The sequence below is a fragment of the Ovis aries genome, chromosome 1, assembly GCF_016772045.2.
Source record: "Ovis aries strain OAR_USU_Benz2616 breed Rambouillet chromosome 1, ARS-UI_Ramb_v3.0, whole genome shotgun sequence".
Taxonomy (NCBI): Eukaryota; Metazoa; Chordata; class Mammalia; order Artiodactyla; family Bovidae; genus Ovis; species Ovis aries.
Window position 1 is genome coordinate 150,820,606 of NC_056054.1, and position 10,850 is coordinate 150,831,455.

General features: G+C 36.3%; 1 non-coding gene across 1 annotated transcript; it reads right to left on the minus strand.

Moving 5' to 3' along the window:
* Positions 1 to 3,991: 3,991 nt before the first annotated feature.
* Positions 3,992 to 4,064, minus strand: TRNAC-ACA (transfer RNA cysteine (anticodon ACA)). The gene has a single exon. It is a non-coding gene; the product is annotated as a tRNA-Cys (tRNA).
* Positions 4,065 to 10,850: the final 6,786 nt, after the last annotated feature.

A 10,850-nucleotide genomic window follows, 5' to 3' on the forward strand; every position in this document is an offset into this window, starting at 1 on the left:
GTGTGTATGCGTGTGTATGTGTCTATGCATGTATAAAACTTCGTTTAAATTACTGCTTATAATGAAAAAAATAGTGTTTTTGAGTTTCTGATATTGTAATGATTTTAAAAAAATTTTTGTTTATAGCCTATTATGAAATGTTACTTCTGAAGTTTGGTGTTTCTCTGCTTTCATGCACTTGCATGAAGGCTATTATAACCAAACCATGGTAGTTATACATTTTTATGAAGCAAAATCACATCATGGTTTTAAAACCACATGTCACTTTTTCAGTACTCTGTAGTAGTGATTAATACGAACTAAATGGAAGCTGCCATTTTACTGAATCTTTGATTTAATTATTTATGATAGGAAGTGAGCAGAGATCAAGATGTTCTCTTAAAAGTAGTTTGTCTCAGAGGAAACTCATGTCTTTGACTTAGATTATGTTTAAATCAGCTCAAGTATGCCTAATGCTTTCTTCTCTTTTTTTTCCCCTGCAGATTAGGAAATGATTTCTAAAGTAGTTCTTCAAAAGAACTATGAACAATCAAGAGTATTCTCTGTTATCCATTCAAAATGTTAGAGTCAATGTACTAACAAAGGCAAATTTAGGATACCTGTTTAGAAATCAACAGACAAAGTTCCTTATATTTAGAAATCAGGTGGGACTTTCAGTGGAAAGAGGCAATGTCAAACGAGATTACAAGACTGGTAGCAAGAGATGGATCCTACTTTACTTGCTTTCTCTTTAATCCTTTCCTAAATGCCCTTGCCTTTGAAAAGCAAGAAACTGAATTAAACCCTCAGGCTGTTTCTTACATTAATGGAGAAATTTTCCTCTCCTGTTTCTCCCACCATTTTGAACTTTTCTTAGAGGCCAACTCTGAAGTAGACCCTGATTAGTGGAACTAAAATATGAGTTAAAAATGCTTATTCACCCAAGTTCTCCTTCTGGCATGAAAATTAATTAGCTGTGCCCTGGTGAAGCAGAAGCAGAAATATTGCTTTAGCAATATTGGGTAAATTGCAATCCTTTTCCATGATTGGCCTTTGCTTAATGCTTCAATTAGCTGTTGACCTCTCTTCATTATTGATAATTCCTCAGTTATCTCTTTTTTTCACTTTGTATATTGGTTAACAATAATGCATCTTTTTTTATCAAAGAGTTTTTCACTAGTGTTGACCCTGTAATAATACCTCTTAAGAGATATTATTAGATTGTGTTGTGTTTATATTGAAAATGGTATTGTTTTTAAGGTTGAGCCTGGATAAACTCTGTGAACTCTGATTGTTGACCTTTTATCAGTGCCTCCAAGCCTACCTGAAAGCTTTGGCACTGTTTTAGATCCTAGAATTAGTGAGCAATCCTGGGGTTGGTGAAAGGAGATATTAAGGCATGCGTAAGATTAAATTTTTTCTATCAGGCACACAGAGGCACAGAGTCAGAAACTAATTTCCACAATAGAAAAATGAAGAAAATGCTATTTTTTAACACTTGATTTTGTGGGCTGAACTACATACTCACAACAAAGGTTATAAATTAATGTAGACATTTTATAGTTTAGTGATTTTCTTCATCTACAGTTCAGCAATATTTGTTACATAGCTAAGCCAATGTAACTTCTGAGAGGACCACAGCAAATAAAAGTGAAAGTGAAGTCGCTCAGTCCTGTCTGACTCTTTGCTACCCCATGGACTGTAGCCTGCCAGGCTCCACTATCCATGGAATTCTCCAGGCAAGAGTATGGAGTGGGTTGCCATTTCCTTCTCCAGGGGATCTTCCCAACCCAGGGATCAAACCCAGGTCTCCTGCATTGCAGGCAGACACTTTACCATCTGAACCACCTGGCAGATAATAAAATCAATAATTAAAAAGGTATGAGAGATGCAAGGATTGGGAGCATGAAGACTTGAAGAAAAAGGATAAATCAGACTGTATACTAAATACCTCTTTATCTTACTGTATTTGAAGAGATTTGCAAGAGCATGACTAGTCATTATTTTTTCTTCATGTCCAGATTCTAGAGAATAGGAAACTGATTTTAAAGCAAATTTTTGAAAGGCTTTGAAAATACCAAATCAAGTATTATGAGCATATTTTACCTTTGCCTCTGTGAGTATGCTAATATGTTGGCTTATGAGGACTAGGACGAAGATAAGGAAAGTGAGGAGTCTAAAGTATAAATTTTAAGCATGTATTTATTTAATTTCAGGGTTAGGGTTTGCCTGAAATTATAAAATAAAATTTATATTTTAGCAATTGTATGGCCCTGGATCTCCATTGAAAATTTCCATCCAGGTTCCTCATTCCTCCTCATCTTAATCTCAGCCGTTTGACTTATATTTGTATTACTGTTAGACCACCAGGTACTGTAGAAGTATACTTGCTTTTGAAATAAAGCCAATGCATTAGTGTTTAGTGTTAGGTCACCTTGCTCGTATGAAAAAAAAAAAATGTGGTGCTGTTCATTTTTCATTCTATTTGTATTTCTCATGACTTGGGGGTATTTGGGTGCTAAATTGTCTTAACATATGATTTTTCAGAAAATAAGTATTTGAAGATTTGCTTTCTTTTTGACCATGGGCCTTAGGAAGCATCACTATGAACAAAGCTAGTGGAGGTGATGGAATTCTAGTTGAGCTATTTCAAATCCTAAAAGATAATGCTGTGAAAGTGCTTCACTCAATATGCCAGCAAATTTGGAAAATTCAGCAGTGGCCACAAGCAGGACTGGAAAAGGTCAGTTTTCATTCCAATACAAAAGAAAGACAATGCCAAAGAATGTTCAGACTACCACACAACTGCACCCATCACACACACTAGCAAAATAATGTTCAAAATTCTCCAAGTGAGACTTCAACAGTACATGAACCAAAACTTCCAGATGTTCAAGATGGATTTAGAAAAGACAGAGGAACCAGAGATCAAATTGCCAACATGCTGGATCACTGAAAAAGCAAGAGAGTTTCAGAAAAATATCTACTTCTGCTTTATTGACTACACCAAAGTCTTTGTATGGATCACAGCAAACTATAGAAAATTCTTAAAGAGATGGGCATACTAGACCAGCTGACCTGCCTTCTGAGAAATATGTATGCAGGTCAAGAAGCAACAGTTAGAACTGGACACGGAACAACAGACTGGTTCCAAGTTGGGAAAGGGGTACATCAAGGCCGTTGGAGAAGGAAATGGCAACCCACTCCAGTGTTCTTGCCTGGAGAATCCCAGGGACAGGGGAGCCTGGTGGGCTGCCATCTATGGGGTCGCACAGAGTCAGATATGACTGAAGCGACTTAGCAGCAGCAGCAAGGCCGAATATTGTCACCCTGCTTATTTAACTTATATGCAGAGTGAAGTGAGGTGAGGTGAAGTCACTCAGTCGTGTCCGACTCTTTGCGACCCCGAGGACTGTAGCCTACCAGGCTCCTCCGTCCATGGGATTCTCCAGGCAAGAATACTGGAATGGGTTGCCATTTCCTTCTCCAGGGGATCTTCCCCACCCAGGGATCAAACCCAGGTCTCCCGCAGAGTACATCATGAAAAATGCCAGGCTGGATGAAGCACAAGCTGGAATCAACATTGCCAGGAGAAATAACAATAACCTCAGATATGCAGATGACACTACCCTTATGGCAGAAAGCAAAGAGAAATTAAGAACCTTTGAACCTTTTTATGAAAGTTAAAGAGAAGTGAAAAAGCTGGCTTAAACCTCAACATTCAGAGAACTAAGATCATGGCATGCAGTTCCATCACTTCATGGCAAATAGATGGGGAAACAATGTAAACAGTGAAAGATTTTATTTTCTTGGATTCCCAAATCACTGCAGATGGTGACTGCAGCCATGAAATTAAAAGACAATTGCTCCTTGGAAGAAAGTGAAGTGAAGTCTCTTAGTCATGTCCGACTCTTTGCTACCCCATGGACTGTAGCCTGCCAGGCTCCTCCGTCCGTGGGATTTTCCAGGCAAGAATACTGGAATGGGTTGCCATTTCCTTCTCCAGGGAACCTTCCCAAGCCAGGGATCGAACCCAGGTCTCCTGCACTGTAGGCAGATGCTTTTACCGTCTGAGCCACCAGGGAAGTCCATAGCTATGATCAATGTAGTCAGCATATTAAAAAGCAGAGACATTGCTTTGCCAACAAAGGTCTCTCTAGTCAAAGCTATAATTTTCCAGTAGTCATATATGAATGTGAGTTGGATCATAGAGAAAGCTGAGCAACAAAGAATTGATGCTTTGAACTGTGGTGTTGAAGAAGAGTCTTGAGAGTCCTTTGGACTGCAAGGAGATCCAACCAGTCCACCCTAAAGGAAATGAGTCCTGAATATCCATTGGAAGGATGGATGCTGAAGCTGAAACTCCAGTACTTTGGCCACCTGATGTGACGAACTGACTCACTGGAAAAAACCCTGATGCTGGGAAAGATTGAAGGCAGGAGGAAAAGGGGATGACAGAGAATGAGATGGTTGGATGGTACCACCAACTCAATGGACATGAGTTTGAGTAATCTCTGGGAGTTGGAGATGGACAGGGAAGTCTGGCATCGTGCAATCCCTGGGGTTGCAAAGAGTTGGACATGACTGAGTGACTGAACTGAACTGAATTGATGTTTTTAATGATACCTAAGAGAACACTTGATAAAGATAATGTATTTTTTAAATCAAACTGAGGGTTCACTTACATAGCGTGTGGTTTGAAAATGATACAGTCTCCTCTAAATTCAGAAACAACTCTGGTGCTTAAAATACTGATTGGTATCATACAGCAGGAGCATTCTGTACTAGCAAACTTGTTTTAGGATGCACAGACTGTGAAGGCTTAATTCCACTTTTAAAAGACAAGATAGGAGACTAAGACCACATCATTCTGACTTGAAAAGGCAATTTAAAATACTCTATAATGCTAAGAAGTAGGAGTCTGGTAAAAGTCAAGGCAAGGATTCTTCTTAGATCACTTTAGCATAAAGGGTGAATTCCTTCCTCCTCTAGACTTCTGGGTAAGGCTAACTTACCTATCAAGCACAAAGCTATTAAATGCCCACAGATTTTTTTTTTTTTAATTTTAAATAAGAAGAAAAAGTTAATATAATCTAGCTTGCACAATATTTATCATTATGCTAACATAGTTGCAGAATATAATTATCTTTTTAATTAAAGAAAAGGACACAAAATCAATGGGACCAATGAAAGTCATAATGTTTGTACCTGTTATCATTGGAAAAGATTTATTTCCTGGTAAGAAGCATCTCATGGCCTCGTTTATGTCACATGCCCATATATTTGGCTGACAGCAGATCTTGAAGTTGAGGGACAGTTTAAGAAATATAGTGGATGCGAGATGGGAACAGACAAAACAAATAAGCAAGAAATATAAGCGTCTAGTTCCTATGGTGGTATGGCATTATGAATCCTGAAAATAGATCTGCATTTATACAAAAATTTAAGGAATTCTTGAATGAAAACTGCCAGTTCCTCTCAACGTCAGCCCTGTGTTCCTAATGAGGATAGATGTATCTGATTTGTATGTCTGAGTTGGATTTGAAATGATATTGACAATCGTTGTACATCCACCAATTGCCCTTCTGTATTTTGTATTGAAATTTAGTTGTAATGGTTTTCTATGACCTGGACTCATCAATTCTCCCTGAACACCTTGCTTTCTACCTAAGATCAAGTTTTGTGTGGTGTATTAGTTTGCTAGGGCTGCTGTAACAAAGTACCACAGATTGAGTGGCTTAACCAACAAAAATTTATTTCCTCACAGTCTTGAAGGCTGGAAGTCCACAGTCAAACTGTTGGCAGGCTTGCTTTCTTCTGAAGTGTTTGTCTTTGATTCAGAGATGGTTGTCTTTTCTCAGTATCTTCACATGGTCTTTCCTCTGCATATGTCTGTTTTCAAATTTCCTCTTCTCATAAGGAAGGATATCAGTCATATTGGGTTAGTGCTTACTGTAATGTCTTTGTTTCACATTATTTATTTCTGTGAAGACGCTGTTTCCAGGGTTGAAGCTAACCACACTAGCATGGTAGCATGTAGTATTATCGAAATTCTTAATTTTTGTCCACAAAATGAATAAGAAATGATATCTCATTATGGCTTCAATTTGCTTTTCCTTAACCAGAAAGAGATTGAGCATGTCTTCATATCCTTAAAGGTCATCTGTGTTTCATATTCATATGTTTTGCCTATTTTTTTATTGCATTGTCTGTCTTTCTTAAATTTATTTTTAGAAAGGTTCCTTTCCTTTCAATATATCCTTGACCCTATTCTCTTGTCAGTTATGTTATTGCAAATATATCCTACCAGTTTTTACTTAGTGTTTTCTCCTATTTTAAGTTACCTTTTGAGTAAACTGAAATTCTTAAATTAAGTAGTCAGTTTTATCAGTAATATCCTATATAACTCTTTTTTCCTGTCTTATATGAGAAAACCTTCTTTGTCCTGAGGTCAGGAAGATATTAATCTGTATCTTATACTAAAAGTTAAAGCTTAACTTTTAATATTTATGTTATTTATCTATATAGATTTGCTTATATGTAAAGTATGAGATATGGATCTAATTTTCTACAATATTTTACATATAGATGATCATTTTTTTCAGTTCCACTGAGTGTTTTTTAAATTTTCAACTGAACTTGCATGACACCATTCTCATATATTAAGTTTCCATATATGAATCTATCTCTCTACACTCTTTATTTTATTTAAACTGTTAGTTTGTAAATTCCCAGCACAAGATTACACTGACATATTTATTATAGCTTTATAATAAGTCATGATATCTGGTGGAGAAAGTTCCAACTCTCTTTTGCCTGCAAAAATTTCTTGGCTATTCTTGACACTTTACTCTTTCATATATATTTTAAAATCAGCCTGTCAAGTTTTATAAAAAATTTTGTTGGTATTCAATGTCAAAAAAATCTATTCATCCTTTGGCCTTATCAGAGTCACAAAGAAAATAAAATAAAAGTATTACTGTGGCTTCTAAAACTACTCTTGAGATCACTTAATATTTACACATGTTTTATTTAGAAAATATATTTTTTAAATAGAATTTATTTTGGGTTTTAAATATGTATGTTTGCTTAGGGAGTTAAAGGGAAGAAATTGTAATTTAAAGTTCATATTTTTCTCCTATGTTTGTGGTCTGCATACTTCTTTTAGCAAAGATTCTTTTTTTCTCTCATGTTGTGAGAATTTAGAATGATACTGTTTCAGCTTTATTTTTATAACTGTAATGGACTATTTTATTGACTATTTCTTCATGCTTTTTTACTTTATAGATATTCAAGAAATAAAAACTATGGTTTTGGTTAAACGATGCTTTATTTATTATTATTGAAAATAAATGAACCTTTCTTTCACAAATCTTAAAACTTGGTTATTTGGACGAATCTCAGCCGATTTAACATTCACAATCCTCTTAGTAATAACAAATGATATGATTGTTCTCCCTTTATCTTTGTAAGAAAATGGTTTCAAACATAATGCATAACTTGGATGGGAACCTATATGACAAGCAGAATATGACTCCATTCTCTCATTGCTTGACATCTTCACTGGTCGTAAATTAGGTAGCATGCAGATCTACAGGAGCAACTTACAGAATAGAAAACTAGTGATCAAAGGAGTTTGTGTGGTTTCTTTAAGTGTTTTATTTATTCAGAATACATAGCTGAGATAGTGGCAGAATTTATCTTTGTGCATATGCCTGTTACTTCATTGTATTTCTTTTCACAAATTTTTTTTTTTTTCTTTCTCCCCCAGTTCAAATTTGCTCAAGGACATAGAATGTGAGGACATTTAGTATTCTGGTACAGTGTACTCTGTTCTGTTAATCCTTTTATGTGAAGAAGCTGGAATGTGAAAAGGTTGTAAAACAAGGAAACAAACTCACATGGCTATTTCTTGTTTTAGTCTAATCCTATTATAATACAGCACCAGTGAGCATGGTGGCAATGATAATAAGAGGGTAACCACACTATTTGTGTCTAAAATTCACTCAAACATCCATTCTAATTTACATTAAATGAAAAGGTATTTACAAAGCGAAAACAAAAGATAGAATTATCAAAAGTGCAACTTCCATTCTGCTCTGACCATGTTCTTTGCAGTGAGCTTTGTTTGGTTTAAGCTTTTACTTTGGACTGAAATCAGTTAGAAGAAATTGGATGCCAGGACTGGAGATCTCTTCATTGAAAAAATATCAGTAAACAGCAGGGAATGAGAAAAGCAAACTCTGTAATTGAGAAAAATTAAAATCCTCTCTGTAAATGAGGTTATACACAAGATCACAGACCAAACGAACAACTGAAATGAAAGTGTGAATCAAAAGTATACAAGATGTCTTGCAGGACAAATCATGTCTCCAATATAGATGAAATCAATTTCATGCACAATTTATTAGTACTGTCACGGATGGTCCGTTCTTAGACAGATTCTAGGTGAATTGAGTTATTTACCTACTGCAGTACCAAGTGGTCTTTTACAGCAATGCTTCTTAAACTTCCTTGTTCCCTAGGGTACTTGTTAAAAATACAGATTACTTTGCCCTACCTGAGGTGTACTGATTCAGAATTTATGGGGTGGGAATTTGGAAATCCATATTCAATATTAGTTAAGTTTGGCAAACACTTTAGAAGAAGTTAATATAGGAATGGGCTTAACAGTAGTAGTCCTGTGTGTGTGTAGTACTACTTCGTTAAAAATAACAGTTTCTTTATTTTAAATATTTCCCTAAAAATGCACAAAACTACAAGAATGACAGAGTTCATGTTCAGTTTATTTCACTTTTTTACTAGTAAGTTAACAACGGCTCTGGCTTTTGTTTTATATTAATTATTTTTTTGGGGGGGGAGGTCAAAAGTGTATCCATGTTGGAATGAAACTGGGGCCTTCTCATCAGCAAAACAGAATGTGTTAGTCTCTATAGACTGAGCACATTCTAAAATTTTATCTTCCTTGGGTATGTGGAAAGGGATAATTTGAAATGTGCTTTTTACTTATCTCCATTAAAATAGCCAACATGAAGGGAGTTTTACAAGTCTGATTTTCTCTGTTACTAAATATAATAGAAATTGTTTAAAGTAAAAACAAAAAACAACATGACTGGTTCCATTCAATAATTCAGAATGTGCTCTTAGAGATAAAAAATATACATATTAAGAGGATTTCATTTTAATTGTATTTGTAACAACAACACGAATACATTGTCTCTTGAAAGTGAGTATTTTGCATATGTAGCTTTTAGGTTTGGGAACTTTTACTCTCTGGAAAGTGGAATATGTTTAATAGCCAGATATCCTTTTTTTTTTTTAACAATAGAAAGATAGGTTCAAAGAGATTTAGCAGCTTGCTTGGAGGCACATGTCAGTCAACTGAAAAGTCAGAAGAAAGGGAAGGATTCCTCACTGACCACCTCATCTTTCATGGACTTGTGTTTGCAGCCATCGGTCTTTCTGAGACAACTTAGCCCTGGAGAAATCTACATTTCTTGCTTTGTTGTCCACAGTAGCCCTTCCTTTCTGCATTGTAGGTGTCAAAATTGTTTTCGAGGATGATTAGTCAAAATAAATGCTTTTCCCCCTACATGTTAATCTTCATAGAGCCTTTCCACAGGAGCCAACCTGAGGGGGTTGCTCCACAACACTGGCCTCATCTTTTCCTCCTCCTGTGACCACCTGCTTCCTGCCTCAGCACTTGGATCCACCTCACAGCACAGCTGCTTTCTCTCTTCCAGGCCCCACAGCTCCCTCAGTCACGCACAAGTGCTGTGTGAGCAGTGACCCTTGGGGCTTCCCTGTCATCGTCCAGCTGCCTTCAGCCTGAGCACTGACTTGAACAGATTCCCCTCACATTTCTGCTGTCAGCCTGACGCCAGACCTCACCGCTTCCCTTCTCCCTTTTGCTCGCCTCCTGTCTCTGTCAGGGGCTTCAGAGATTCTAAAACATACCCCTTCTGCCCACTCACACCTCCCAGTTTAATGGTTGCTCACCTCCTTGGTCTGTGCCCACTCTCGTCTCCGTGGAGTGATTACAGTTCTCCTCCGAACAGAAGATGAAATTCCAAATGAAATGTCGGGGGCTCCTCCAACATACACTTGACAGTGCGGTTCAACTAAGCTTCAAATTAATTTAAACTTTGTGAAAATAAGCATTACAAATATGCCTACATCATGTGTGAGTCTGATTCAAAGGTTATCTGGGAGCAGGCTTAGAAGACAGGCCTAATAAGAGACAGGGAGCCTAATTGCAGTAGAAAAAGCACTACCATAAGAACGGAAATCTGCCAGGGTTCTGGAGCTCTAATTTCTGCCTAGCTTGAGCAACGTTTCTGGCCTCAGGAAGTCGCTTTGATGATCCGGGTCTCAAATGCCTCATTAATAAAATGTAAATTGTAGAATTCGTCTGCCTAAGGACCGTGGCCTTGGCCAGGTAAAAGTTATTAAATTCACTTCATTATAAAAGTAAGGTAAAAATATTCAACATTTAACAAAATTTGACAACATTTAATTCTGTTAAAAAGAGAGAAGAATTTTATGTTATGGCAATAGTGTGGAAACAGTATTTGAAAATATAATAAAACAGCAAGCAAATCTCTTTCAGTAAGAATGTTGATATTTTTAAGTTTGTCTTCTTGTAGGTACATGTGGACATATACTCTCTCTTTTCTTTTTCCCTCTCTTTGTCAAATGCACAAACTTGTGTACTTCTTATGTACACAAGTTTGTGCATGTAAACATACTTACCACTTATGTTTTCACTTAAATTTATAATTTATATCAGTTTAAATTTTTTATTGTAAATGTTCCATTTTATTTCTATGTTTATCTTAGTTTTTACAGATTATATTACATTCTATTAATGG